Here is a 27754-nt window from a genome sequence, read left to right as displayed (position 1 = left end):
TATAAAAAAAGCATTGGATAGGTCTACTGATTTGCTGTGATACCCATGTACAATCTATCATATCAAACGGGGACACAGGGTAGCAGGATTATTTTTTGGTAAGCAAACACACAACACGCTCTGTAAGCACATATACACCTGGGTGTTCTAGGAAAGGCAAGGGCAGAAAGCCCCTGGCAGTATCTGAGGACTGGAGAGGGAAGGCGATTAGCTCTGCCCTTATCAATCCTGCACCGGGTTCTTCTTCAATAAGCATCTGATCCTGTTGGAAGAGTCAAGGTGACCAGCTATTTTATTCCCTATTTAAAAAGTAACAAATTCAATACAGAGCATTAAGGAAAGGGGAGAGGGTGTAGGGGGAAAATTACCCCAAATTCTATCAACTAAAGATAATCACTATAAACTATTCATCATCAGATTTCTCCCATGATTATTTTTGTGGTTCTATTCATAAATGTACATTCAATATTGCATCTTTTCACTTTAAGACAAACATTCTACTGACGATATTTCAAACTGTGAAAGCATCATTTGAAAAAGAATTAGCTATTTTCCCACTGCTGGATGCTGGAGTCATCTGTGTTTTTTGCCATCAAATAACACAAAAAAAATCTTGGTGTACTAAAACTTTACCAGCATCAGGTGGGGAAGGGAGATTTCTAGGTCAAAGGGCATGCATACTCTTTTAGAAAGGCAACACTGATTTCCATCCATGTCTGTCTGAAGATTATAACTTGGACTTGGTAGTCACAATCTATGACAGTCTCTTATTTAACCTTCTTCTCACCTACCCCCAGCAAATACGTGGGGCCAGACCTGGACAGATGGACAGACAGACACACACACACACACACACACACACACACACACACACACACACACTCGCACAGGTAAGACAGTATCATCTTACTGGGTTTAGTTCCAAAGTACCAAGTCAAGCCTTGGACAGCCCTGGAGTAGAACAAAGGTGGTAACATCACTAAGCAGCAGGTGTCCCCTTCTCCGGATAAGCCCACACTGGAACAGATCATTGTTTCTTCCAGAAAGTGCCAGATGTGGGCACTGGCTTATGTTTAGGAGCCAGGACGTGTGCAAAACACCCGCGTTCACGCTAGAGCAGCACACAGTGGGGTGCTCAGATCGAGGCACCAGGAGAACAGCTTTGAGAGTGGCAGGGGGGCAGCACGTGAGTTTACGGCAGGCCACAGCCCACCCCAGACCAGCAGGAGGAGCTTGAATGGATCCCAGAATGGCGGCGCTGCACACACTGGGTGCCCAGAGATCCCGGCCCCGCGCTGGCCGAGCTCTCCCAGCTTGGCATCTCAGCCCCCTTCATCCGGAACTGTCAAAAGCTGCTCTAGTCTCCAAAGCCGCCTCCCGGGCCAGACCCATCTTCCTGCATGCTTCCTCACCAAGCACCTGCAAACTAAAAGCACCCCGGCTAAAAGCACCCCAATGTTTTGGGAAAATAAGTCTTCAGTGTGTGCTGCCATCTGAGGGCAGGGACGTCCGTCCATAGGAAACCCTGGGGATCCCCCCCCCCCCCAAGGGAAACAGAAGACAGGCATGATGAAAGAATTCTCCTCGAAGAATTCCAACATCCAAATGTCCTTTCTAATCCCGTTTGCTGCTCTGAGAGAACATTTTAACCACCCCTTTGTATATGGGACAACCGCTGCAGCAGGTCCTATTTTGGGCAGATTTTCCACATTAGAAGGGCACAATGGTTAAAATGATTGTGCGATACACCTCCCACCAACGACACTTTGTTTAATTCAAAGTCAAATACCAAAGCAGGAGAGCAGACTGTGACCACATTTGGATTTATAAACAGCCTTCCTGCCTGTCACCCAGGCGGCCCCGCCCCCGCCCTTCCTGCAGACACAGCTGGGTGGGAATTCGCTGACCTAATATCACTGGACAGATAATTCCTTGCCTTGGGGAAAGACTGGCAAAGCCCATGGCAACTGCCATTTCCAATCTATGCTTTGGACGGTAACTAGGGGCTTGTGCCAGGCTGCTCGGGGGCAGCGCAGAACGCTCTCGACAGCGGCCGCAAGAAGAAGGCACAAGAAGGCACGCAGAAATCCACCCACGGCCTCCCCGGGAGTCGCCGCTCTGCACTGGAAAACCCGGGTGTTTGATTCAACTAAATCATCTCAAAGCCAGCACTGGAGAAAATAATTGAATTAAAGAGTTGCCATAACTCATTCAAGTGAGATAAAAACCATCCAGGGGGAAGCGGGATGGCCAGGCAGAGGCACTGCCGTCCAAATGTGCCGTCTTCTCGAGACAGTGAGGGAAGCAGCAAGATAATGTGGTTCAAAGGACAGATGGGACTTTCCTAATTGTCCCCAGATTCCTAGCAGCAGGGGTGGTAACTAAATGGTTTCAATTAAAAGTTAAGAAACAGGGGAAGCAGGCAGCGAGTTACGCCTGGTGCCGAGAAGACACGTTCAGTTCAGTCTGAGGGAAGCGCTGTCCCGATTTCAGACAGCCAAGCGTCAATGGCACACGGGTGGTGAAGCCATCCCGACATGTCACCGTGACAAGGTGACGAATAAATCTGTCTGTCAAATGCACTGTCACGAACACCCGCCCGAGCGTGACGGAGCCAAGCGCAGGCGCGAGCCAACGTCTCAGCGCGGGGGCCCCTCCGCGAGCAGGACGCTGCCTCTGCAAACGTGGGTGACGAGGGGAGCCTGAGCTGGCAACGCAGCCCGAGAAGGGACCTCGGTGTGGCCATGCGCTTCAGGAGGGCGCCCCAGCCGAGGAGAGCGTGAGGTGGTTTCCATGCCACGGAGTCATCTCCGCCGTGCAGATGGGGCTCACTGTGGCACATGCACAAGGCGACTACAGGAATGGAATAAACAGCCACCCCTTCACCAGTGGGTCTCAAGCAGGGGACGTTTTTCACCCAAGGGACTCTGGGTAATGGCTGGTGACATTTTGGGCTGTCGTACTGGGGTAGGGAGAGAGGTGCTGCTGGCTTCGAGGGAGTAGAGGCCAGGGATGCTGTTAAACATCCCACAGAGCACAGAGGACAGACGACAGCCCCCAAGAAGAGGAACTACCCGGCCAGAAACGTCAGCAGTGGCAAAGAAGAGAAACCCTGCCTTAAAGGAATCAAACTGAAGTCTCTGGGGTTTCAAAGGAACTAGGAATGCTAAGAAATGGCTGGGGCTGATTACAGACAGGTTAATTCTTTACCAAGTTGGGACACAGGAGATGTCACTGACGTAAATAAAGGTGGCTGATGAAAGGGGCAATTGGAGATGGGAAGAAAAATGCAAGATCGACCAAGTGCGTCAAAAAGCAGAGGAGACAATGACCAGGGCGAGCTCCGGCCACCAGGGGGAGGGATGCAGTAACCAAGGTGTGGCAGGGCCAGGGGACGCCTCCTGAAGTCCTTGATTCAGAAGGGATAAGCTGACCCAGAGCCCAAAGAGAACATCAACTGCCTTGACGACAGCAGCCCCGTCTTTGAGGGTGGGTCTCTCAACATACTCCAAGTTCAAGTTCACGTTTCCCAACCCATCACTGCTCCGGGAGGAAGTCTGACACACGCCTACAAACATATCTCAAGAAAGGTCCCTAAACATGAGAAGGTCTCTAACCCACAAAGGCAAACAGAGGGGTGTGGGGTCCCAGAAAGCCAAGGCCAGTGGTAAGACCCTCAATGCAAATAATGAAGCTACAACATCGCCAGGCTGGTCTGGAATCACACGGCCCACCCAGGGTCCCAGATGATGCAGAAGAGACAGAAAGGAGACCACCTGGTGAGGCAGGCAGGAGGCTCTTCACCCCAGCACAGGGGCGGACGGAATGCAACGCCACACACCCTCACTGGTGTCACAGGTGCCAGGCCCCACCACCAGGAAAATACCAGAACACAACCCCCACCAAATGCTCCAAGGACGCTACTCCGTCAGGAACCGCGGGCCTCAGAAGGAAGCCAACCTAAAGGAGCTCTCTCTTCCCACTGCTGTGCTTCACGTCTGAGTTCCTGCCGCGTGTTCTCCTTGCAGAAAAGAATAGGTGTGTACAGGTACAGCGTCTGGTTCCTGAGGCCGGGGCAGACGCTGAGCTTTGTAGACAGGGCAGATTTGTGGAAAATGAGTTCTCTCTGTTTCCAAAAGCCCTGTGGTGACGCAAGGTTTAGGCTAAAGATGACCTGTCAGGATTAACTAAGCCTTGCCAAGGCCAGTGATCACGGGTGGGGTGGGGGGTGCCCACAGGGCACAGGAGACCTTGCATCACCCAGGAAGTCCTACCAGCCCTCCCCCCTCCCGCCTGCCCCCGCCCCAGCCCCAGCGCCAGCCCTAACCTGCACTCCCAAAGTCCAGGAAGGGGCAACAGGGAGAGGCAGTTCATTCCTTTCCCGCCTCTTTTAAATGCTTATGGGTTTAATTTTTTCCCCCTTTGTCAAGAACTAAAAACCCAAAAACAACATGCACATGGTTTAAGTAATACACGTTTGCATGTTTATCACAACAAAATCTCTGGGAACTCCTTAATTACGTAGCACCACTCTTAGTTAACATTTTGTTACCAGAGTTTCCTTCCTTTTTTCTCAGAGTAGATTAAAGAGAAAGACACTGAACTCAGTGTTGAATCTACTACTCTATGGGGTAAAAAGGCCCACAATTATAAAAAGTGGACAAGGAAACAAAGACACAGAATAAAATAATGTGATGGAATTCCTTTATGATTTGAGACCAAAGCCTCATGAATCTAACACTGATGGATCAATACTTCCTATTTTCCAGCTCAAAAACAAGGACAACAGATCTACATGACCAAATCCATAGCTAACAACAGCCAAAAAAAAAAAAAAAAAAAATTAGCCACTGCGATACAGATTACAGCACATGGTTGTTTACAAAGCTTCACGCCAGGCAACTCCCTATTGGGTCAAGTTACCGGACAAATTCTCTCATCTAAGATAATCATGTATATTAAGGTTGAAAAAAAGAAAGCCAACGCAGGTAAGAAATACAAAAGTCTATGTAGCATGAAATACCTCCAAGAGACTTGTTTAGTGAAATTAACTAGTGGTTTAATAGGGAGAAAAAGTCTGATATACAAGAGTGCCCCAATTTCTTCAGAGAAATTAACATTTCAATCCTGTTTTTATCTAGAAGTCATTAAACTGTGCAACATGAATTATTGGAACTGTAGCAGCGAATTAACTCTATTCATCAACTAAGTCCAAACACTTTAGAGTGCATCTGTAATGGAAAAATAGCTCTACATTTCTATCTCTTCTCATTAAAGTAAACCAGTTTTCCCTCTCTCAGTATATAAAACTGTCTTCTCTTCACATAATTTATATTACCATAAGCCCGCTCACATTCTAAACTATTACATGCCTCCAATTAATTTTTGCAGCTTTTGCCTGAAAATTTAATGAGATAGTAGTGTATGAACCTGCTGACTCCAGATTATGTGTGCACTCCCAACATTAATGTTGGCACAATAAAATAATTGGATCCGTACCTGATGAGACATCTCAGGTGGCCACAGTGGTAAAGCTAATGTGTAAACCAGGTCCACCCCTTTTACTCTTTTAAATCCAATTATAAAATTAACTAGTCTCAGATTAAACTCCTCCTACTTACCAACCTAGGAAGAAAGCAGAAAGAAGCCACACGGTCTAATTATCCCAACACCATTTCTAGAAACATTTCAGTGAACAGTGAAGACGGATGGCTGTCGAAGACCTTAGTTCTCTAGCACGAACGCCAAGTAACAGGCTGTACCTCTCAAAGCCAACCCGAGGAGCAGCAGAGGTGAGTGCCCAGGTGAGTGCCGGGTATACGGGATCCTTTACTCTGTCCAGCTGCCACAGGTGCTCCTGGTACACACGCCACAGGTGAGACCCATTCACGATTTGTGTGCATGTGTGTGCATACACGTGTGATGTCAATGTGTGTGTGCAAACGTACTGGAATCTGTACGAGTGTGTGCACTGTGGGTGCAGGAGCCGGCACATGTATGGATATGTATGTGTGTGCACATACAAGTGTGTGCACGTGTGTACCTGAGTGAGTTCAGACAGAAATGACTAGGTCGGGGGCATTGGTGACTGTCTGTGACAGGCCCTCTGAAGTTATCGCCTTTTACCAAAGGGTCTCAGTGCCAACAAAAGGTAAACGAGGCCAACAATACCAGAGGCAGTGGCAGTAAGTAATCATGTTCATGAAGTACCTACTGTGCATGTCTTTTTCTTTTTTTTTTAAACTGAGCACTGAGCCTGCCTCAGCCATCAGTCACTGGGCCTGTGAACCAGAGCATGTTCAGCTCTGGGGCTCGGGCGCCACTCCCCACCCTCCATTCCTTCCCTATGCTGATGACAATGACACCCACCCACACTATCCCTGGTTGCTGAGGATTAGTAATAACAAGAGAATACGCAGCACGGAGCAGTGTGTCTGGCATACGGGGAGCCCTTAATACATCACTTGGTTGACGTTTCTGTGTTTAACAGACCTCAGGAAGGCCGGGACCTGGGCAACGCGCGAGCCAGGCTTCCAAGGAGGGGAGTTATGGTCACAGAAGGCTGAAAGGCCCTCCCAGCCACTTCTGTCCCCCTGCACCTTCACAGTGCCAAGGAGCCGGCCCAGAGGCTGCTGCTGGTGGACAGAGAGGGAGGACACTCAGCATTTGAGCTGTCCACCCTGAGCTGCTCTGGCCCGGGACCCTGCCTACAACAAATTCCAAAATGCTGATCCTGGTCTGAGGCCACCCCCACCCTATACCCACCTACCCGGGCTGGGCATGTGGGGTACGGAATTCCAAACCCCACACAACAAATTCAACGAGCTCACCTGGCTATGAGCATTTACCAAGTCAGGAAGCCCCTTTCTGTGGGTTGCTGGTTGGCAAAGGTGGAGTCTATAGAGATTAGAGAAAAGCTACCGCACCAACTTGTGGTCAGGTGCATTCAGTATTGCACAGTTTCAACTCAAGGTCCAAAGCGTTTTGGGAGAAGGTCGTGAAGCAGAACATGCTGGGTGTGCACGGCTGAAACCCAGATCCAGGTTCAAATCTCACCTCTGTTCCTGCTGAGTGTCAAGAGAAGTCAATTCACCTCCATTGTCTTCCATTAAATAAGCAAAAAATAAGGATAAAAACCCAACCTTGTAGGACCACACCACATACACAGGACAGAATGAAGCTGTGTATACGGTGTCTAGCATGCGGACAACATGCAGCTCATGGGGCTTCCTTTCCAGGGCAAGAGACTGGACTACTCTGGGCCCTCCAAATACCAACAGTAGTTTTTCAACCCTGCTTTCCTGGACAGGGAAGGCCTGAGACACGAGCCCCAAGTCCTAAGTCTCAGCCTTCCCTCCGGGCTCACTGAAGGACACCTCCCCACCCCAACTCCAACTGGGGCATCTCCCACCAACTGCTGGGGAAATACCCTTTTTTCCGCAGGCAGTATTTAAAGGGTGCAGCTCATCACAATCAATAGGAAAAGACAATATATCCTGCCTATAGGAACAATCAAGAGGTTTGTATGGAAAATGAGCTCGAGTTGCCAAAAACCACTGGCTAAAGGAGAGCCCAAACATGCCCAGCTAACAGGGGAGGTGGCATCTACAAGAACAGCAGAAGGGTTCTGAGGATTTCCCAAGTCCATGGTCACGTTGCCCGGATCCATTGCTCCAGCCAGTCTGGTCTAGGTTAGGGTGGGTGGGGGTGGGGGGCTCAAGACCAAGTCTGCTAATCCTGTGCTCCCTCCGGACCCAACACAATCCCAGCACATTCTGGCTGGAGGCACCCCCAAAACAGGACTCCAAGTGTTTTCAGGACTAGTCCTAAGGCACCAGAACACTGCTACGCCCTGGGGAGGACACGGAAGGTCTAAACAAGATCACAGACAGACTCTGAAAACCGTCTCCTGTTGAAGAATGGAAGCCATTAACTATGTTACTGGCATGCACAGATGTTGTCTATGTCTAAAAATTCCCAAATAGATCAATTAACATATTATAAAGAATCTACTTCCATTTTCCCTTGACAGATCATAAAGGCCAAAGCACAATGCTCAGTTTGAAACTGACATGTATATATGGCAGGAGATGCTGTATTAAGTGCAGACAACAGCAAAAGAAAATGCTGTTTATAGTGATTAGCCACCTAATTAATTTTCAGAGTGCAATATCAAAAGCTATAAATCCATTTCTTTGGTAACCGAAGCTCAACATCACACAAGTCACTTCCACTCTGAGAAGGGACGTCTCAACGTTCGCACCCAGCACCACGGCCTGTTCTGCTCGTTTTCTAGGTGAGGCACCCACAGCACGTGCGGGAAAGCAAGAGAAAGCTAGAACCCGGGAGTAAATGCTCGCGTACACACACAAAACTAGGAGCCAGAAATTTTAAAATTAAAGTAAGTTTAAATACCACAAATACATGTAAGTATCGACAGGGTTCTAGGGTGACGTCCACTGCCCACTACAGCGATTACCTCAGTTTAAAGGGAGAAATTCTCAAGCTTCTGCCATGTGAAGAAATCCGGGGGCCTTTTGTGTTTCTTCAGCCTGGCTATGGGGGCGTGGGGTGTGGGGAGGCAGAAGGGGAGAAAGATTCTAAGGAAGACAAAGTATAGCACCACTGTCATCCGCTGAAACTTTAAGCATGTTCCTTACTTGTATGTTTGGAAAAGACCTTTTCGGGGAGGAAGGGGCGGGGGGGGCTATACGGACAAGAGCAATACAACAAGAATAATCTGTGAAACCGAAATTAATAGATGCAGAGTTGTCCTTCCCATTCTTCCAGAATTCTCTTCCTAGATTGCAAATCAAAATCTGCATTTAAATAGAATATTTTTAATGTAGAAAAGAGGGAGCCCTAGGGTACAAAGGTATTGCATTCAATATCTATGGGCACAACATTGCATTTTAAATGAGATGCGGCATTTTGAAATTTACTGAATACATTACATATTCCAAATTGTTTTGCTGTTACTATTATTTTTACTAAATTCTCCTATCCTAATAGGTTTCTCTTTTATGACCCGAAATGTTAATAAAAGTAATGTGATATTACATCATCCTATCAATTTAATCTTGAGAAAAGATTACACGATCCAGGGATCTCATAAGCTGTGGGCTCTGATCATTCCAGCCATCATTCAGTGTGAAATTCAAACAGTCTGAATTCATTAACATTGGTTGTTACAAATCTGCATTTTTAGACTTTGCCATAAATGCAGGAGTCCAAACCTGGTGACCTGAATCTAACAGCCTTTCATGTGAAGTGGCCGTGTTCTCTGGCCTCTCCCAGCGTGGCTCTCGGGAGAAAGCCCAACGTCCTGGTCCCCTCCACAGCTGGGGCAAGATGAGGGCTGCGCTGGCCTCAGGCTCTTCGGTCACACTTAATGTTCAGGCAAATAGCAGAGACCTCAAGCCACTGAAAAGAGAGTGGGGACGTGTCCCCAGAGAAGGATGTACATTATTAAACAGGTGTCCAGGCAGTGAGACACACCTGGGCATGGGAGCAGGTGCAACAGCATGGCACCTGCACCTCATCTTTGCTGTGGCTTGAACCATCACATCCTCACAAAAATGAACAACTACAATCCAACACGTGACATGTGGGAAAGGCTTCAGGGAAACCCCAAACCCGTCATCGCTCAAAGAAAAGACATTATTACCAGGTTGATGAGAAAGGTGTATGCATCCCACCTCCCAAGTCCCAGAAGGAGGACGTAACCTTCAGAAACACAGCAGAATTGTCATGAGCAAGGAAGTTTAGTGTTCTATTCATCTTGCATCTAATTTTTCTTTATAACACAGACCACAGGTGCTGCCTTGAGATGCACCCTGTACTTCCTCCTCCAGCCCAGGCAGACACCAGGGTTTCCCCCATGCTAAGCCTGTGGCTGTCTGCATTTACTGCTGCTATTAATGATGATGACAACGGTGATTATGACAGCAGTCTTTACCAAGCCCTTCAGTGTACCAAGGTACTTGACTAAGCCCCTTCTATACTACCATCAGCCTCACTGGAAAGAGGAGGAAATTGAGGCACTAAGCTCAGAGGGGTTTAGTTTGCCCAAGGTCAACACCGTCAGAAGAGGCTATGGTTAAGCTGCAAGCATTTTTTGGCCATGTCATCAGGTTCCTTCCCCGCCACCCATCACCAAGGCCACAGCCAAGTCCCGGCAATTAGAATCTTTACCTTTCCCATGCAAAGAGGAGGAAGTGCCAAAGCCATCAGCTGCTGGGGGGAGCGACTGTTATGATGCAATTCCATGCTAAAGAGCTGAGCTGCTTCCTGGCCAAGTCTAACGCTGCATCAATCTGCTCTGTTTAAACACGCAAGCAGAAGGCTTTCCGGCCTTAAACAGGCCTCCATGGTGCTGCCACTTAAGCCCGTGGGAGATCAGAGCACAAATCAATGCGAATCCTCCTTCCTAGAGGAAGCTGCAGTCCTATGTCGTGGTTTAGAGGTCACATTCTGCTGTAATTAGGGACAAGCAGTGAGTTTCAACTGAATTATGAAAAGCCCAGAGTACTGTACTGCTATCAAAGAGAAGGTTTTTAACAAATGTGGGGCAGGGATGGTCAGTAACACGTGCAGGAAAGGCCTCTGAAGGCAGCAGCCACCACGTTGGGTCCTTGAAGGAATTTCATACATGGGCCATCTGAGCTTTGTCCCAAGGGACCTGGGGAGCCAGTGATGCCTTCTTGCTATCCCCACAATCCAACTATGAGGTTGCCATGGTGCAGCAGCCACAGACGACTGGCGAGGGCAGCCGGTTCCCCAGGCCACACAGGGTTTAGACTCCCCACCCTACGTGCACGGAGGGGAGGCGGGAGCACGGCTTCACGTTCCTGTGGCGGAAAGCTCAAGAACATGGACTTGCTATTTCAGAACATGTGCGTCTCCCCCGAACAGTGGTTAACATGCTAGTTTGCCTACGGTCTCCGAACACTCCCAGCTAACGCAGAACCAACCTGGCCTTCTAGACAGATGTTGGGATGGGTTTCTGCACATGCCCAGCCACTCCACACCTCCCGGGCCCCACTGCAGCCTGGGCTTATTCATTCAAAAATACTTCCGAAGCACCCACAACGTGCAGCCCGTGCACAGAAAACCAAGGAGACAACAGCTGCAGTGAACATGATCCTGCCTCGGGGCACTTGTAGAAATCACCCTGGAAGGTTCTACGTTCACGGTCAGAACACTGCCCCTTAATCCAAGTCCACTTGCAACACTTTTATTTAATTTCACCTGATAGGAGTCAGAAGGCTCAGGAAGTCATAAGAGACTAAAATCCCCAGCTGCTGTGCTCACAGTGACATAGCACTCACACCAGACAATGGGCCACCCTCTGTACTTAGGAACCTAAGTGACACCTCAAACTGAGATGCACAGAAGCAGCAAAAGGGCCAAGAGCAGGCGGAGTTGAGGTCTCCCAGGACACAGACCCCTCCCCCTCCCCTGTGCTTCCCACGGAATGTTTATTTTCCTGAGGCCCAAATCATGGAAGCAGGTGTGTGTCTTTAGTCAGTAGACACACGTGCCTCACCCAGCAAACCTGCACTGCCCAGCTCCACCGCCCTGGCTGCCCCTGGGAATGGGGCAAGGCTGTACCCTGGGACCCTTCCCTAAAGCACCACCCAGTTGCCCGGCCTCTCCCCTGCATCCTGGAAGAAACCGATCCCGCGAGCTGAATTTTTCAAGGAGTTGCAGGTTACACCCTGCCCAGGACAACAAAGGTTTCCTTTGAGTTAAACAATGCATAGCTGAACCGGAAGAGGGAAGGTGACCACAGAAAAGGTGCTGCATTACAAGGCACAGGAAACCAAATACTTTTACCACCAATTCGCATTTTCCACAAATCTCTACCAAAAGACAGCGCGACACCATTCTGACAAATCAAGGCCCGCACCAACCAGATCTGGCCAGAAGTTCATGGGGACACTCAATCTCGTCAGCCTGGAGACACGACGGAAGAGGACGCCCCTGCCCAGGAGCCACTGTTGAGTGTCTGTGCACATTTGTGAAGAAACAGAAATTAAACGCTGCAGTCAGATGCCCTGAACTGCTATTCATCCAGGGGCTGTGTCTTTTACTCTTGCACATTAACATTTTCCCCCTAATGTTCTATCTTTTTGCCATATATAATTAATTTTAACAGCTTCTGCAACTTACCCCACAGGTTGTTGCTGTTTCTTTTAAATAGTATACTGCTGAGAAATTGATTTGTTTTCTCCGTGTGCCTGAAAAAACCACATTATGAAATATGTATAAATGTCACTGTTTGGGCTGCTTCTCAGGATAAATGCGGAAAAATGTCCCATTTTACCTCCTTACACAAGCGTCCACTCACAGGAGATGTTCTCATGTATCACCCATGCACCCACACAAAAAAACCGATGAATTACGCAGCATTTTCTTTTAAAACCTCCTATTTATCCTTAACTGGTACAAGTCTAGGGGAATTATTTTAATTGCTACGTAGAAAGAACGAATTGCAAAAGCATTCAGTCAACCAAGAAGACTTTATTTTTAACAGCGTGGGGCCAGGTGGGAGTTGCCAAGTTTGCCAAAAATAAATGAATCAATCAATCAATAAATTAAATGTGTTCACATGGTGTTAAGTGGATGCCCGGGAAGAAGGAAGCCACAGGCAACGTGTCCTTCTTTCTGTTCCCACTGAAAACACTGGGCCTGGGGACATGAGCATCGAGGGAATTCTCAGCCACTTCCTAAATGTGACTTTAGAAAAGGCAACAACCAAAATCAAGATCCAGAAATTACATCATAAAAAAATCTGAGTGTACCCAGTTCTCTCAGTATCACGTGGGCTGTGTCAGGATAGAGGCTTAGCAGGACTCTGAGGTTCTTGAGCTGTTGAGTTATTTCCTTAGCATCTGTAGCTGAGAGAGCTGCTGTAAGTTGAAAGTAATGCCCCTTTAAACCTGAATCTGGGCAAATCCCTTGTGCTTCAGTGAAGCAGTGTGTGTCCCTCCATGAAAACCAACTGACACTGCCTAAAACCAACACCATGTTTATTTAAAAAAAAAAAAAAAAACTTAATTGGTCGAATGCATTCTAGCAGTAATAAAATCAGCAATGGTAACACATAAATGCTAAACAAAAATATTTACAGCAACAAATAACCTTTTCCTCTGCCATTAATCACACCCAAGAACACTTGATTAGAGACCCAGCATTTTAATACAGAAAGTTCACCTCCCTGCCTGCCTGCTCGCTCACACGGCGACACACGCATCCCCAACCTGAAACCTGACAGTAAACAGAAATGTCTCCTTCAACAGGTAAGGAAGGCCCCTACCCTGTGCCATCACGTCCACCCGCTCCTTCCCACTCTCCTCTCCCTCCAACACACACATACTCCGAGCCTCAGGAAGTGACAGTGACTAGTCACTGACATTTGCCTCTGGTTGTCCCATAAAACTGGGCTGCCCCAGGGGTGGGACAGGACTCATGCTGGCCAGGCCTCTCTGGGGGGTGTGCAGGTCTCCATCAGGGCTGGCTTTAGGGGACAGAGGAGGGAACTCCTCTGCACACATGAGTCCTACACGGGCAACAAGCAGCCACAGGTAGCCTCCACTCTGGACAGACCAAGCACTAGTCTCCCACATGCCTGGGCCAGGGACTGACTGACCTTATTATACGCCTGAGAAAATGAACTCCCAAGAACATCAAAGACCCCACGAAGTACTTCTCAACTACAAAAAGAATCCTGCAATATTGGCAAACCAAGCCCCACTACTGCAGTGTTTCTGAGAAGGCTCCCACCAGCAGGGGACCAGGAGAAGCCTGAGCTGGGGGCACACCACCAGTGCCGGAACACCAGGTCTGACCGAAAGCCCCACGTGTAGACAAGCAGCTCTGAGCGTCAAGATCTTGACAAAATGCAGATCTTTGCCAACATCATAAGGATAATGGGAAGAAAGGTGGACAACACACCTATATCTTCCAGCATACTGTGCTCAGTGGTGACACAACTTGCCGACCCCACCAGGAGCCTGTGCCCATCCACCCTCCAGAGCCCTGCTGAGAGCCATCCCCCCCACTCCAAGCAGGGCCCTCCAGCAAGAGCACAACTCCACAGGGACCCACCCTGGCTGGGAACCCCTGGACACGCATGCAGGCTCGCTTAGTCTGGACACATGGGTGACACAGCTGTCTCACCCTGTTTGCAAATCGACTCTGATTAGGCCTGGCAGCCTGGGTGGGGCGGAAGGTGGTGTACACTAAGGCAACAGAAAACCAAACTCCCTGGGAGGAGCCGGAGCCTTGTCCCCTGCGTGACTCCAAAGACCAGTATAGACCTCTAAAACCAAAAAGAAGAGGACTTGGCTGGACAATCTCTCTAGTCCTACTCAGGAAGCCACACAAAGATTTAGAGATTCTCAGCAGAAAAGAACAAAGGTGGACTCGACACCTGCCATTTATTATAGGAGGCTCAGAGTGGCTCCTGTGTGCTTGGCCTCCCAGACTCGACCCTGGTCCTGAAGGCTCAGGAATGAACAAGAGTCCAGCTGGGGCCCACCCCTCCTCCCAGGCCAGGGAGCTGGCTAAAGCTCCCATCTCAGCCTCCTGGCTGCTTCTCACCTAGTGAGTTCCCCTGAGACCAAAGGCCCCTTCCTCTGGCTTGTGGTTTCCCACGCTGGCAGTCTCGCCTCTGGCCTAGAAACGGGAGCAGGATCACACGTCCCTAGCACAGGCCGGCCGCATGCACTGGAGGCTGACGGCTGGTGCAGGCCGGTACTCAGGGGGCCGAGGGCCCAGGGGACCCTGGGAGGCCACAACGCTGGGACCAGAGTGTCTACAGCAGACACCTCCACCACTCAACAACCAGCAACAACTAGATCCCAGAGTTTAGGGTATTTATTTCTAGTGTAAGTCGATACTTTCCCTTCTGTTTTTCATAGAAGACAGATATCTGTCCTGCTAGAAACAGGCCAGAGAACCTGTGAAGAGGGAGATGGCGTCACCTAGCACGGCTGGCCTGCCACAGCCACACCTCACCCCACCCGGCCTGGTTCCGAGGCAGGCCCTCCTCCACAACCAAGCATATTGAGGTACCAGTGCCCCGTCACCCCACACTGCCTTTCTCAGGGGCTTATTAGACAGGCCAAGCTTCTACATCATTACTGCAATCGGTCAGAACACATACTGCAGCAAATGTAGCAGCCAGGTACACTGTCGCGCCTTCACGAAACCACAGCCACCGTGACTCCATCAGTTCACATAATAAAAGCTAAGAGCTTTGATTTGCCCTCCTACTCATTTACAGGCATTTAACCAAAAGCACTTCTTCCGTGACACTTCTGTTAAAATTACAAGATGATTGGGTGCTGCTACAAGTATGAATGCTTAATAACAAAGTGGTACAAGAAAAACCATGACTCACCCGGAGTGAAGGGGAGCTAAGTCTGGTCACAGAAGCAGCCAGCAAGCCGCATGGCATACTGGGTTTTCAATGGAACAGGCAGCAACGTACAGAACAGATAGCAAAAGCAGGACAAATGCAACAGATCTAAACGTAGCAGGCTGTCATCCACTCTTAATGAGAAAGGGAGCCTCTCTGGGAGAAAGCTGAAGTGTCTGATGTGAAGTTATTAACAAAAGGAGGCCACAAAGCAAAATATCAATTCTAGTACAACTAGAATGCTTTTTTATATCAGGACACATTCAAAAACACCAAAATGACAAAAATGACATATAAATGGTTCTAGTGTCTCACGGGTTTGCCAACACTTTTGATGGAGTTGCAGGGTTTTCACCTACCTCCTTCTCTCCCGCTAACATTTAAAACGATCTGTCTAAACCAGAGATTTCAACAGGTGAGATCAACATGTGGTCCTTTACTTTGGCTACAATCCAACGTGACCCCTCTCATGTTGCTGTGGGTGCCAGAGTACAAAAGGGCCAAGAGCAAACACATGCTTTCTGGGGACCCTTGAGGACTTCCTCCCCACACCCCTAACCCTCACCTCCCCCAGCCCCCGAGTATCTGTGAGTGTGGTCATGGCAGAAGTTCAATCCTGGTGCTGGGCAAGAGCCAGGCCAACAGGGCCACAGTCAACGTGGGTGTGGGCTGTAGACACCACCAGGCAGCATCACTCAACAGTGGCCATGCCCTAGTGACGGGCAACTCCAGTGCTACACACCCAGTCTCTTAGGCTCTTCCAAAGTGCTATAAAAAGTATGCCAAAAATACAGGGATGGTGGGAGCCCCCACACTGGGCTAAGTGTCTGAGCACACTCGGCACTCAGGAAACATCTGTTAACGGCAGTGTGCTGCAGTTTCATCCCGATCCTGGATGCATTTGTAGAACGTTAACTCATCTGAGATGGAGACTACCGCTAAACAGAATCCTAGGGTGGTTCCAGTTATTAGGTTGAATCAAATGAAAACCCCATTATTCAACCATTTTTTACATTTAAAAGATCCACTTCACCCTTACCCACATCCTTATCTTTAGAGGAAACGATTTTCCAGCCCTGAAATGAGTGTATAAACTGCGCCGGGCGTCGCTCTACTGTTTGTCTACCCAGCTGTCGCGCCCCCAGGCCGGTGAGACGTGATCCCTACCTGGGAAAAAGAGCTCAGGCATCAGCCGCCGCCAGTTCCTGCTCACGGGACTGGACACCCGTGGAAACATCACAACCTACTGAAAATGTCTTCAGACACAGCACCCAGGACCGGAACTAACACTCCACCGCCTCGGGCCCACGATGCCGCCGGCCTGCCTGCCTGAACCCCGGGCAGACTCGCACACAGGTCTCCAGGAGACGGGCGAGAGCCAGAAACGTTTCTTTCAACGCTGGCCGGAAGGCAGAACTGAATGAGGTCGACAGCCGCCATCGTGACTTCCCTCATGTCTCCGCCCCAGAAGGTTCAACAATACTTCCAGTGTCTCCTCCTCCCCAGTGCCAAGATCTGTCACTGTTCAGAGATCCCCGAGGGGCTCCTCCGATGAGCAACTGGGTCTGAACTTCATGTTCCGCTGTGGCCTTCTGCCCCGTCAGAGCACTCCCAGGAAAGGTGTCTGAATGTCTGCATCAAATTAAATCTTAAGAGGTGGGGGGGGGGGGGGGTCCTGGGGACCACCCTAGTCCGTGTGTTCAATTCACGGAAGGTTTCTAAGTGCTCAGAGAAAAGGCTACTTGCTCGAGCTCGTCAAGCTGCTGAGCCATCTCTGCAGGGTTAGGCCTGGGGCAGCTGCCTCAGTTTCCCCAGCTGACTGTGCTTTATGGGAAAAATGAGGGAAACACACAGTGCCCCATTCCTGGTCTACTGCCCACTTGCTGCTTGGGTTCAGGCTGTGATTCAGCTTCCCCCTCCTCCAGGTGGTTACCCATAGGTACCCCCTGAGGAACACTGGACCCTAAGTGTCTATCTGCCTCCAGCAAACCCAGGAAGCCAGGCCTGGGGCCCAGGGGTGACCATCACCTTTCTCAGCAGCAACATCAGTACCCTGGGACTGTCTGAGGTGAGACAGAAGGGACAAGGAGTAAGTCTGGTCACAATATTTTTTTCTTGTTTTTGAAAGACATTGTTATAATAGCCCACAGAGAAATTTTTTTTTAAAGCGAGGTAATGATTGATATCCCATCCGATTGCCACTTCAAGACTTTGATACAATCCAGGTTTTGTGGAAAGTGGCCAAAGGGATGTTAAAACCACCAGACTCAGAACCCAGCGGGTAAAGGACTGCATTTTATCAATCAATGTTCCCAACCACACTCCAAATGAGTGCTCTCCGCAGCCTACACACACATTCCCAATCAACTCCCCCAGAAAAAAATCATCATATGTTCAAGACATCCTAGAGGTTGGTAACTAAAAAAATCCAGGCTGATTAAAGAGGTGCCAGCATCAGCAAGCTGCTTTCCTTCCAGAGACGTCCATCTACCATTTTACGACTGACTTGGGGTGTCATGAGCCTATTTCTCTAATTCATTTTTATTCTTTTTAATTAATACGTCGAGAAGTCCTAATACTATTTGCATTCTGACTTGAGTTTCCTTGTAGTATAATTTCCGTTGACTTATCTCTATAGCGGCAGTAGCAGCAGCAAAAATCACTTTACACTGAACTATATTGCTTCAGAGTTAATTACATGTATTTTGCTTTTGATAAATGAAAATACCAGATGCAATTAATTGAAAGAGAATCAATACGGTCCTGCTATTAGACATCCCAGTGAAACATCCAGAGGCTGTGGGCGACCCATAGTCATCAACTAATTGAAAACACATTCCAAAGGGGATCTTAGAAAACTGAACTTTACCTGGGGATATTTTACAATAACTCACCAGTATAAATCTGTCCACAAACTCTATAGTTCATACGATGGGCTGCCCGTCTTTTTAAGGAAATATAGCTTCATTGGTTCAAAACCATTTAAGGTGATGAAACCCTGAAAGCAAAATGAATTGAGTCAGTGAAGTTGAAGCAATGATTTTTTTTTTGTTTACATCTAGCCATCCTTTAATTGCATTTTTTCCAATGCCTTTGATTCTAAGCTACCAGAGGTTATTAAATGGTTTCATTAAAAATACTATTTGTCTTGCTTTAGTCACACACCAGATCAAATTAAACAGTAGAGCACCAGAACAAATGAACCCTTTCCATCTATTCTGACACAAAGCCAAGTGTGCAAAACCAGGTGATATTGTGTCATCACCGTGAAAATGTCATTTAGCTTTCTCTACAGCTCCGAGAGGCAAGCAAAGGGACACAATAATCAATACCTTCAAGGAAAAAGTACTACCACCTGTTTTGAGAAATATGGAATTATAAAGTGCAATTCATAAGCCCATGGTTTATAAGTGCTATTAGCATAAATGCTGACAACTGTTAATCTACTGTAACTCTGATTAACGGCTGCAGTTGTCCATTAATAGAAGGCATTTTAACTTACTATTGAAATTGATTACTCAGTTAAGAATTCAATCCTAATGTTCAATAAAATTGCACTTTCTTGGCAAATGCAATATGAAATGAGGTGATGCATTAAACAGCACTCACATTTATTTTACTCTACACAGAATAAAGAGGAAATATATGGTACCATCCATGCCATCCGAACCCCTTCCTAGAAACACACAGCCACGATGAGGGTGGGCAGAAGTCACTCCCTCTGTGGCTGAGAGAGAAGGCAAACACCTGGGCGGCAGGCATGTCCAGGTGTCTTCTCTATGGTTAATCCAGAAGAAAAGATGGAATTCCAGCACTGGAGTTGCTATGCAACTGGCGCGTCCACGGAGTAAGGGAGCCTTTCTCAAGCCCACTGAGGAAGGAGAGGGTTGCACCTTAGAGAAATGGACCACGGCAGCCGGCCCTGGCCGTTTCCAACCCGACCCGCCAGCCAGGATTCAAAGGGTAGATTAATATACAGAAAGGCAGGAAATTACTGTAACCACTTTCCGGCCAGACTCAAATCTTAGGAAGCTATAGATTCCTAACACAGTTCTCTCCCCTTTTAATGAGGAACGGGGCCAATCTCTTAGGACCCAATCCTGGGACAGACGTTCTCCGGCACGATTGTGCACCATGTCATAAAGAACCACCGAACCTTCCAAGTCCTCCACTCCCCATTCAAAAGAAGACCCAGCTCCCGTGTTCTCTCTACTTAACTGAGCAAAGCAGAGCATGAGTCCTCCGACAACCACCTCCTACTTCACAACGAGAACCAGGTCAACGCCAGGTAGGATTCTGAAGAATAATTACTCCAGAAAAGGGTGGTCACGGTCATAGTCAAGGTTACCACGTACCCAAGGTTAAGGAGTAATTCACTCCCAGCTGCACCCTGAATCCTCATTATAATTCAAACCTTACAATTTAAGGAAGTAGGAGTGAGGATGTAGACATCCCAGTCTCTTAAGTGCTAGGTAGGGTGGGACAGGCATAGCCTTTCAGTAGTCCCAAGCCTATAGTGACACATGCGTCTACTACAGCCAAGAAACTATCCTTTGGAAGAGGCAGAGCTTGCCCGGCAAACTCCTATCCACCCTCTCAAACCCATCTCATAGGAATCTTTTGTGGCACCTTCCCTGCTGTGGAAGTCAGGCTGCTACAGACCCTTCCCACCTCCAAGTCTCTTAAATGTTAAACACTTTGATCACATTTTATTCATCTCAAACATAATAGGAAATCAAATATTTAATTAACTGCAATATCGAACTTATATTCCCTGTTTGGTGTCGTTTGTCCTCGTAGGCCATGGGCTTCCTTTTTCTTTCTATTGTTGATGCTTTGCACAGTACACAAGCGAATGTTTAAGGATACGATATACATGAAAACAAAGAATTATCAAAAAAATAAGGAAACTGTATATATCTTTAGGAAGTAGTCCATTTGGAAAGGCAAGAGGAAAGGAAGAGAACTGGAGAGGTAGAACTTAGCAATGTCTAATAACATCACTTCTTGTTTTTGAACCAAAGTCTAAAGACAAACATGGTAACACGTTAACACCTACCTAATCTTGGTGGTGGGTACAGATTCTTAATCTGAAATACTTCGCAGTAGAATGAATTAAACAGGCCTCACAGAGGAGGTGACATTTAGTGGAATTTCAAGCCGGGGGCTTGGGTGAGGCTGCAGACAGTCCCAGTGAACAGTGACAGCTTATTTAGTAGATTAGGAATGTTAAAAGGCTCAGAAGACTGTCAGAATCTTTAAAGCAAGTGCCCATTACTTGAAGGTCGAAAGAAATGCTTAAAAAAGACTGGAGCTACAGAAAAGCTAAAAATTCAAAACTACTTGTTTCAGCAGATACTTGCTGACAGCGTGGCGTGGAACAGTGCCCCAGGGATGCACCAGGGGAGATTTTCTTGGCAGGATTTCTCTAAGAACTTCCAGGAGTATACAATAAGACTCAGAAATGACTTATCTGATTAAAATCACCACCATTCCTAAATCAGCAACCGCAGAAACCAAAGCGGCCTCAGCATGGAAACGGCAGTCAGCACACCCACCACCTCCAAGTTCACCTGGCCGCTTCTGGCCAGAGAGGGGGGTCCTATTTTTGGCCTGTGCCATCAACCTGGGTGAATCTACTAAGCATCCCTTGGCAAGCGTGCTTTACCCGAAGCTGATGACAAGGAGGGAGGGGTACCAGTGCCCATATCACAGGAGGGAACAGCAGCACCCAGAGCCGGGAAGAGTAGGAGCCAGGCTGCAGTCTGCTGGTCCTTGGGTTTCCACCTAGAGCAAACTTACAATTCAGGACACATCGCCTGGAAGGGCCCCCTCCACTTGGGTTTTCAGTCGGGCATATGAAAATTCAGGCTTATGAAAATTACATTTTAGGTCTACAGTGAACAAGTCTACTTTTCTGAAACTGAACGAGACTGCACCTTGAAAAGCCTCCAAAGAGCCCTACAGGCTCTGCCCTGCACTGCACTGAAGGGGCAGCCCCTCCACCATCCAAAGTGCAGAGTGAAGACAGGTGCTGGCAGCTCAGCCTGGGCTCCCGGCACCAGCAGCCCACCTGCTGTCAGCAACACTTACTGAACAAAGTGCCCACTCACCTGCACTGACTCTGCATGAATTATTTCTAATACTGGTTCTGCCATCCAAGGCTTCCACGTGCCAGCTCTTGTCAGCACGTGGGGCCTGCCTGAACCCCAACTTGACTCTCTGCTCTGGCTAATTCACCCCTGGGTCCTCTAGCCTTTGCAATATCCATCTACGTCCTGCTGCCACCCCTAAGGCTGGCCCTGTGGCTGGGTCATGCTGGCTGGTGAGCAGAACTACAGCGCAGCGTGGGCAGTTATCAGGAGAAAAAGAAAGGTCCTGACAAGGCTGCCGTGCTCAGAGGCGGGAGGCCCAATCGCCCGGGAAAGCCTCATGTGAAACCTACTCACGGCTCCCACAGGCCTGGCTGCACAGAGACCCCGCGTCACACTGCGTGCCTCACGGTTCCAGGGGGCCTGCTGACATCTACTGCTTAAAGCAGGGAACCAGAAAGTGTCCACAAAGCCATCCCGTAAGCACTCACATATCTGCCGCAAGTAGAGGGCTCGGGACAAGGACAGGGTAAAGAACACGCAGTTGGCAAGAATCAATCCCGGCTCCACAGGTCAGGAGACCTCGCTGAGACTCAGTGTCCTGCCTGTGACAGCAAGGTGACACATCTACCGTCACAGGTGATCGGCCCTTTGAAAGAGAGAAGCCACGGAAGATTCGTTCCAACTACTCATTAAACGCCAGTCCTCATAAGGCTTGATACATGACTCCACATCTTCTGAGAAACTCACTTCTGCCCAAATCATGAGATAAATAGCAGGTATTAGGCCCAAGAATCTAATACTCCTAACTTCTATTGAGGTCATTAGAAGACAGGCACCACAAGCAGTTCCCGCTCCAAATGTGGCCTCAGTCTCTTGGGGTGAGGCTGTGCTCAGGCAAGTTCAGAGGGACTGGAAGAACCATCCAGAGTTCCCCATTTCTGCCCCAAGCAAAGGCCAAAAATTGTGTGTGTGTGTGGGGGGTGGCACGCCAGCCTTCAATCCCAAAGTACCAACCCCCTGTCCACCATGAACACCTAGGCTGCTTCAGAGCCCCGTCCTCCCCAGATGCATTATCAACCATGACCTCAAACTTCCAGATGCTTTCAACTGATTCACTGAGCACCTACTAAGTGCCAAGGACCGCACCCGCCCTGGAGACCCAGGAGCAAACAGGGACCTGGCCCCTATTTTACTGCTCCCCCAACCCTAGGGAGACTGTGCCAGGGACACAAGTGCCACTCAAACCCTGTGCTTGAGTCTTCTCCACCTGCCACCAAGCACCACAGCAGGCCCCAGGTTCCCAGAGTGTGGCTCTGTTAGGATGACTGCCCTCCACATACTCTCGCACCCATGCTACTGCCTGTCTCCTCGAAACAGGCCCGTCATTAGGAATTCTACAGCTGAGCCCTGTGATCTGACTGCAGCAGTGCCCCAGGAAATGTCTGTCCACAGCTGCAAGGCCCCACCTTACTTCCCACACTGTGCCCCAGGGCAAGGCAGCCCCTCAGAAGGAGTGCGGTGCCCTGGGGCTGCTGCAAGTGGGACCCCAGAAGCTGAAAGTGACCCACAGCTCTGGGGCTGGCCCCCACCCTGCTGAGGCTTTGGATGCGGCCCAGGGACCCCAACGCTAGCCCCCTCTTTTGCTAGACTGACACTTGCCATAGTGCAACACTCTTTTGGGGTGCCAGTCTGTGCAAGAAGGGGGTGACCCTCAGTGATGAGACCACACTGGGGACACATGGCTGTCTCCTAGTCTCTGAAAGGGTATGCAAAGGGGTGCCAGGGGCTTCCCCACATATCCACAGCAGGTCCTCTCAACTATTTCAAGGTCGAGGGCACTGGTCAAGGAAGAGCCTGAGGCAGAAGTTCATAAAGAAGCCAAATGCTTTGTCCCCTAAACGGACCTGCTACTTCAGCAGTAAGTCTCTCTGGCCGGACTGATGGACACAAGCACAAAGCAGGGCGGCAGTGACCGAGGCCAAGAGAAACAGCACCAGGTGCCGCAGAAAGACAGAGAAGCACTGGCTCCCCTCCCCCTCCCGCATGCCCAAGCAGCTCCTTGTTCACACAGCCCCACCCACCCTGGCCACCGGCAGCAGGGAGGTGCCGCCTGCATGCTCCCCACCCCTCACCCGCCCTCGCTCTTCAGGTCACAGTGAGGGTGTGCAGTGCACAAGCCACAGCAGAAGTGCGCTGGCATCCAGGTAGCCCCCGGCTGGCTGACTGCAGGAAGAAGTCAGTGCAGGCTTGGGGGGCTGCTCAGGTACAGATGGGCATCTCTGAGCACACAGCAGGTCAGAGGGCTGGCAGCTGCAGGGATGCACCCTCTGCCCACCTCAGTCACTGCCACCTGTTTGATCTGCCCCTTAACCAACACTCAGGCTGCCACAGCACAGCACAACCCCACGGTGCCTGGCACAGGGTCCCCCCACTCCACCACATTAATTTTGCTCCTGACCAGCGTCTATGATGAGGCCACCCACCAAACCCTGCGCCTGTGGGCATGAAGCAGTTGGTATGGATGTCACATGGGAAAAACCAAGAAGATGACAATATCCACGAAGAGCCAAGTGTTTGGCGCACAGCCTGCAGGACTGAACGTTAACATGGTGCGTCCGAGACACTGTCACTCCAGTACGGCCACAGTATTCCTTCCCAGGATTCGATTCCACTAACTATTGCCTAGTAAATAAATAAACCATATTAATTAGCTTTGAAACAATTATCCTTTATTCAGGAGGAGAAAAAAACCACCCTGAAAGCTAATTCTTTCCATGCCCCTATACAGCCGCGTTGGCATCAAGGCGCTTAAGGTCAAATCAACACTTCGTTAGAAGCTCCGACTTCAAGCAGAAAAATGCCCTCCAGGCAGAAACTTCACATACACAGTCTTTGTCAGAGAGTGTTTACGGAAATTTTATAATATTAAATACATTCAGCTGGTTTTAAGTTTTAAGAATGTGAAAAGGCCCAACAGCCAAGATTTTAGAACTCTTGTCTTCGAATATAAGGACAGCCAGCGGAAAACTGTAAGGGAAGTCTTGGAGCTCTGCCACTTTTTAAAGGAAAATAAAATAGGATATTTTCCCGGTGTTGTCTCAGATGTAGTCAATTAATTTGCCCGTCCCTCTGCTCTTTCAGCTTTTGACTTTTGGACACTACAGACCCAACAGGCTTGGGACAAGCTGGGGCAGGGGGGAAACCGTGCCCTGGCGGCACCGGGGCGGGGGGGGGGGGGGGGGGCTCACCCGCTACAAGCGCCCCATCCTGAGGGCTCCGGGGTGCAGCAACAGACAAGGGCGTGAGAACACCAGATGGGAGGCTTGGCAACCGCTGGAGGAAGAACATGGAAGGCGAATTGATAAATGGGTGCTGCGGATCAGGGCTGGCGCAGGCCAAGTTTTGAAAGGAGAAAAAAAAAAGTCGATCTATGAGTAGCAACCCACACAACGACGTCATTTTGTGAATTCAAGCTGTGTTCCCACACCCAAAACTGCCCAGCTGGCCGTGGAAGCGAAGGCAGCTGCTGGGAGCAATGTGACCAGAGGCTCACAGGGGCCTGGCGGGTCCCCCGCGCATCTGCACGTCGGTGGGGGCAGGATGGGCCCATTCATGGACAAGCCACGAGACCGCCTCAACGCGAAGACCAGGGCAGTGGGAGGGAAGAGCCTGCTCGAGGGCCAGGCCCCCCATGAAACCAGCCCAGCTCAGAGGAAGCCTGGCCCTGAGGTCTCAGCAGAACTTATGGGCCCTTTCAGGAAACCGAGAGACAAATGTCAAAGCCACCTCCCAATGAGACACACACCTGAAGGTGTCTCATCTCTGGCCTTTCAGGGTTCCAAACTGTAACTGAACAAGAAAGCTGCCGTGGAGGCGCACGTACCTCTGTGAGATGGTCTAGAACCTGCTGGAAGGAGTAGAAATAGGAGATGGGCTCACGTAACAGCAGATCCAGGGGCCCAGCTAGTGGCAACCTACTAACCGACTGGGCACCCGACAACAGAAGGCTCGGGTCTCGCTATCTCCCTGGTCAGGTGGGGAGGGGGAGTAGAAGGGTTTTGTGAACTCCTTTCCAGTATGACTTTCTACCAGGCACCCCCGGGACGCCAGCCTGACACGGGCCTGTGGTCAGCAGAGGGCTCCCCAGATGGTCAGAGCACAAACCCATCCCGCTGAGACAGAACCTCCGCGCTGACGGGCTTTGACGCAAGACCCGCTGCAGCAAATGCGGGTTGCTCCCCGCTAGGAAGAGCCAGAAAGGCCAGTCCCCCCCCACCCACCAAGAGGGAGGAGTGGGCACCTTTTCTGAAAACTGGCCATTTCATGCCCTAGTCCATCCCAGCCAGGGGAATAATGAGAAAAGTAGTCAAGATTTACATAAGAATGAGAAAGGACAACATGCCAAGAAAACAAAGGAAAGATCTAGATAACTATCTCTCCTGACAGCTATAGAGCCATACAGGTGTCACGTTATACCTATATATTTTACCTGTATCTCAACAGATTATATATTTACTAAAAGTATTTCAAAATATTTAAAGACACAGGGAAAAATACTCATAGGTCAAATGGAAAGATGAAATACACTTAATTCAAATCTTATTTATCTTTAATTTTAAAACATTCTTCAGTGATTTCATTTTTAGTATATACATATATACATACATAAGAGACAGAAAATATATCCAAAGTGTTAAAGTTATTTCTCCATGCTAAGATTTAAAATGATGTTTAAAATGTATAGCATATCATTTATTTTCATTTTCTTCATACTTTCCTGTACTTTTCCATTTTCTGCAAGGAACATGCTTTCCTACAATCTGGGAAATGCCATGGGCTCCCACGTTGGGAGGGACAGAGCGGAAGCCGGGAAGAGAGAAGTGGGGAGCGGCCTTGGCCCTGCTTTCTGGCCACAGCACCAGTGACAAATGGCTCCATTTAGGATGTCAGTCCCTAAGTAGCTGCTGCACTACCACATGGATTTTGAAGGGAAAGAAGTGTCTCTCCACCCTCACGCAAGTTCACTCTACAAAAGGACATCCCCCTTGGGGCTATCAATGCAGAAGTTTGAATTCCGACAGCCAACCAACCTGGGAGACAGCGGGGGTGGGTGGGGGAGGAACCGTGGGAATCCCTTGCCCAGTGTGGGCTGAGAACCCACCCCCCAGGGGAGGACAGGCACAGCCTTGGGCTTAAGCAATGGAGGCGTCTCAGTAGGCTCCAGCCAAGCTCTTGGCCACAGATTACACTGCAGCAGAGTGAGCAGGAAGCATTAAAAAAAGCAATGACGTGAGAATCAAATGGCCCAAGTAAGTCCACAATTCCTGAAAAATTATTTTCAAGAGTGACCAGCTTTACCTATCAGTACTACTGATCAATAGGCTACACGCAGAATACTGACTGGGAAAACGAAGCTGGTAAAATTAACCGGCTAGGTATCAGCCCCTCGGATCCTGGCTCTCCCACCTCACCTGCAACCCTTTCCGTATCCCCCGAGGCATTTATTGGTCGGCCAGTTTTGTAACTGGTCTAGACGGTCAGTTCACTGAGAGCAGAGACAGAATCCAGGCTTTCTCGCCAAGAACTTGGAGATACACCAAAGTAAGGAGCGCTTGGGTGAGGCTTTGGGCCATCCAGGAAGTCACCTCCCCGGCACTTTCTCTTCCTCAAGCCCTGGGTGTGGTCACCTGTACCTTCCTCGTGGGGCTGTGGGGGAAGCACAGGCAAAGCGCTCGGCAGGGTGCCTGGCACGCTGGAAGCACCCAAATATCAGCTGTATCACGTAACAAATGCAGTGCTAACACGGCTAGAATCCACCGTCCTGGAAAGAAACAAGGCCTGAAGGAAATTGGGTTCTATTTTCTTTCAAAATTAAGAACCCCAAACCTCAAGGTTGGGGGGAAGATTTAAATTTAAAATGAAGAACATCACTGCTGTTAAATGGAGCAGCTGCTATACCTACAGCATAAAACCACTCCTCACTTTCAGAGATTGTACTTCCAAAAATCCATTACCTCTGGGAGGCCAAGGTGGGAGGATCGCTTGAGGTCAGGAGTTTGAGACCAGCCTGAGAAAGAGTGAGACTCCATCTCTACCAAAAATAGAAAAAATTAGCCGGCAGTGGTGGTATATGCCTGTAGTCCCAGCTACTGGGGGCTGAGACAGGAGGATAGCTTGAGCCCAGGTGTTTGAGGTTGCAGTAAGCTAGGCTGATGCCACTGCACTCCAGCCA

The 27754-nt window shown here is 49.2% G+C and overlaps 1 protein-coding gene across 5 annotated transcripts in view; it reads right to left on the bottom strand.

The window, feature by feature from the left end:
- The window catches only part of CTBP2 (C-terminal binding protein 2), a 147663-nt gene that overhangs the window by 81591 nt on the left and 38318 nt on the right, over positions 1–27754 (bottom strand). For 3 of the 5 annotated variants that reach the window (XM_045568001.1, XM_045568005.1, XM_045568004.1), the window contains one exon: positions 18322–18425. The exons of the other annotated variants lie outside the window; for them this stretch is intronic. The gene's annotated coding sequence lies outside the window, so the exon portion shown is untranslated. The remainder of the gene's footprint in view (positions 1–18321; positions 18426–27754) is intronic. 5 annotated transcript variants of the gene reach the window in all.

This window comes from Lemur catta, chromosome 14 (assembly GCF_020740605.2).
Source record: "Lemur catta isolate mLemCat1 chromosome 14, mLemCat1.pri, whole genome shotgun sequence".
NCBI classification, from domain to species: Eukaryota; Metazoa; Chordata; class Mammalia; order Primates; family Lemuridae; genus Lemur; species Lemur catta.
This window is presented reverse-complemented; position numbering and strand designations above follow the sequence as displayed.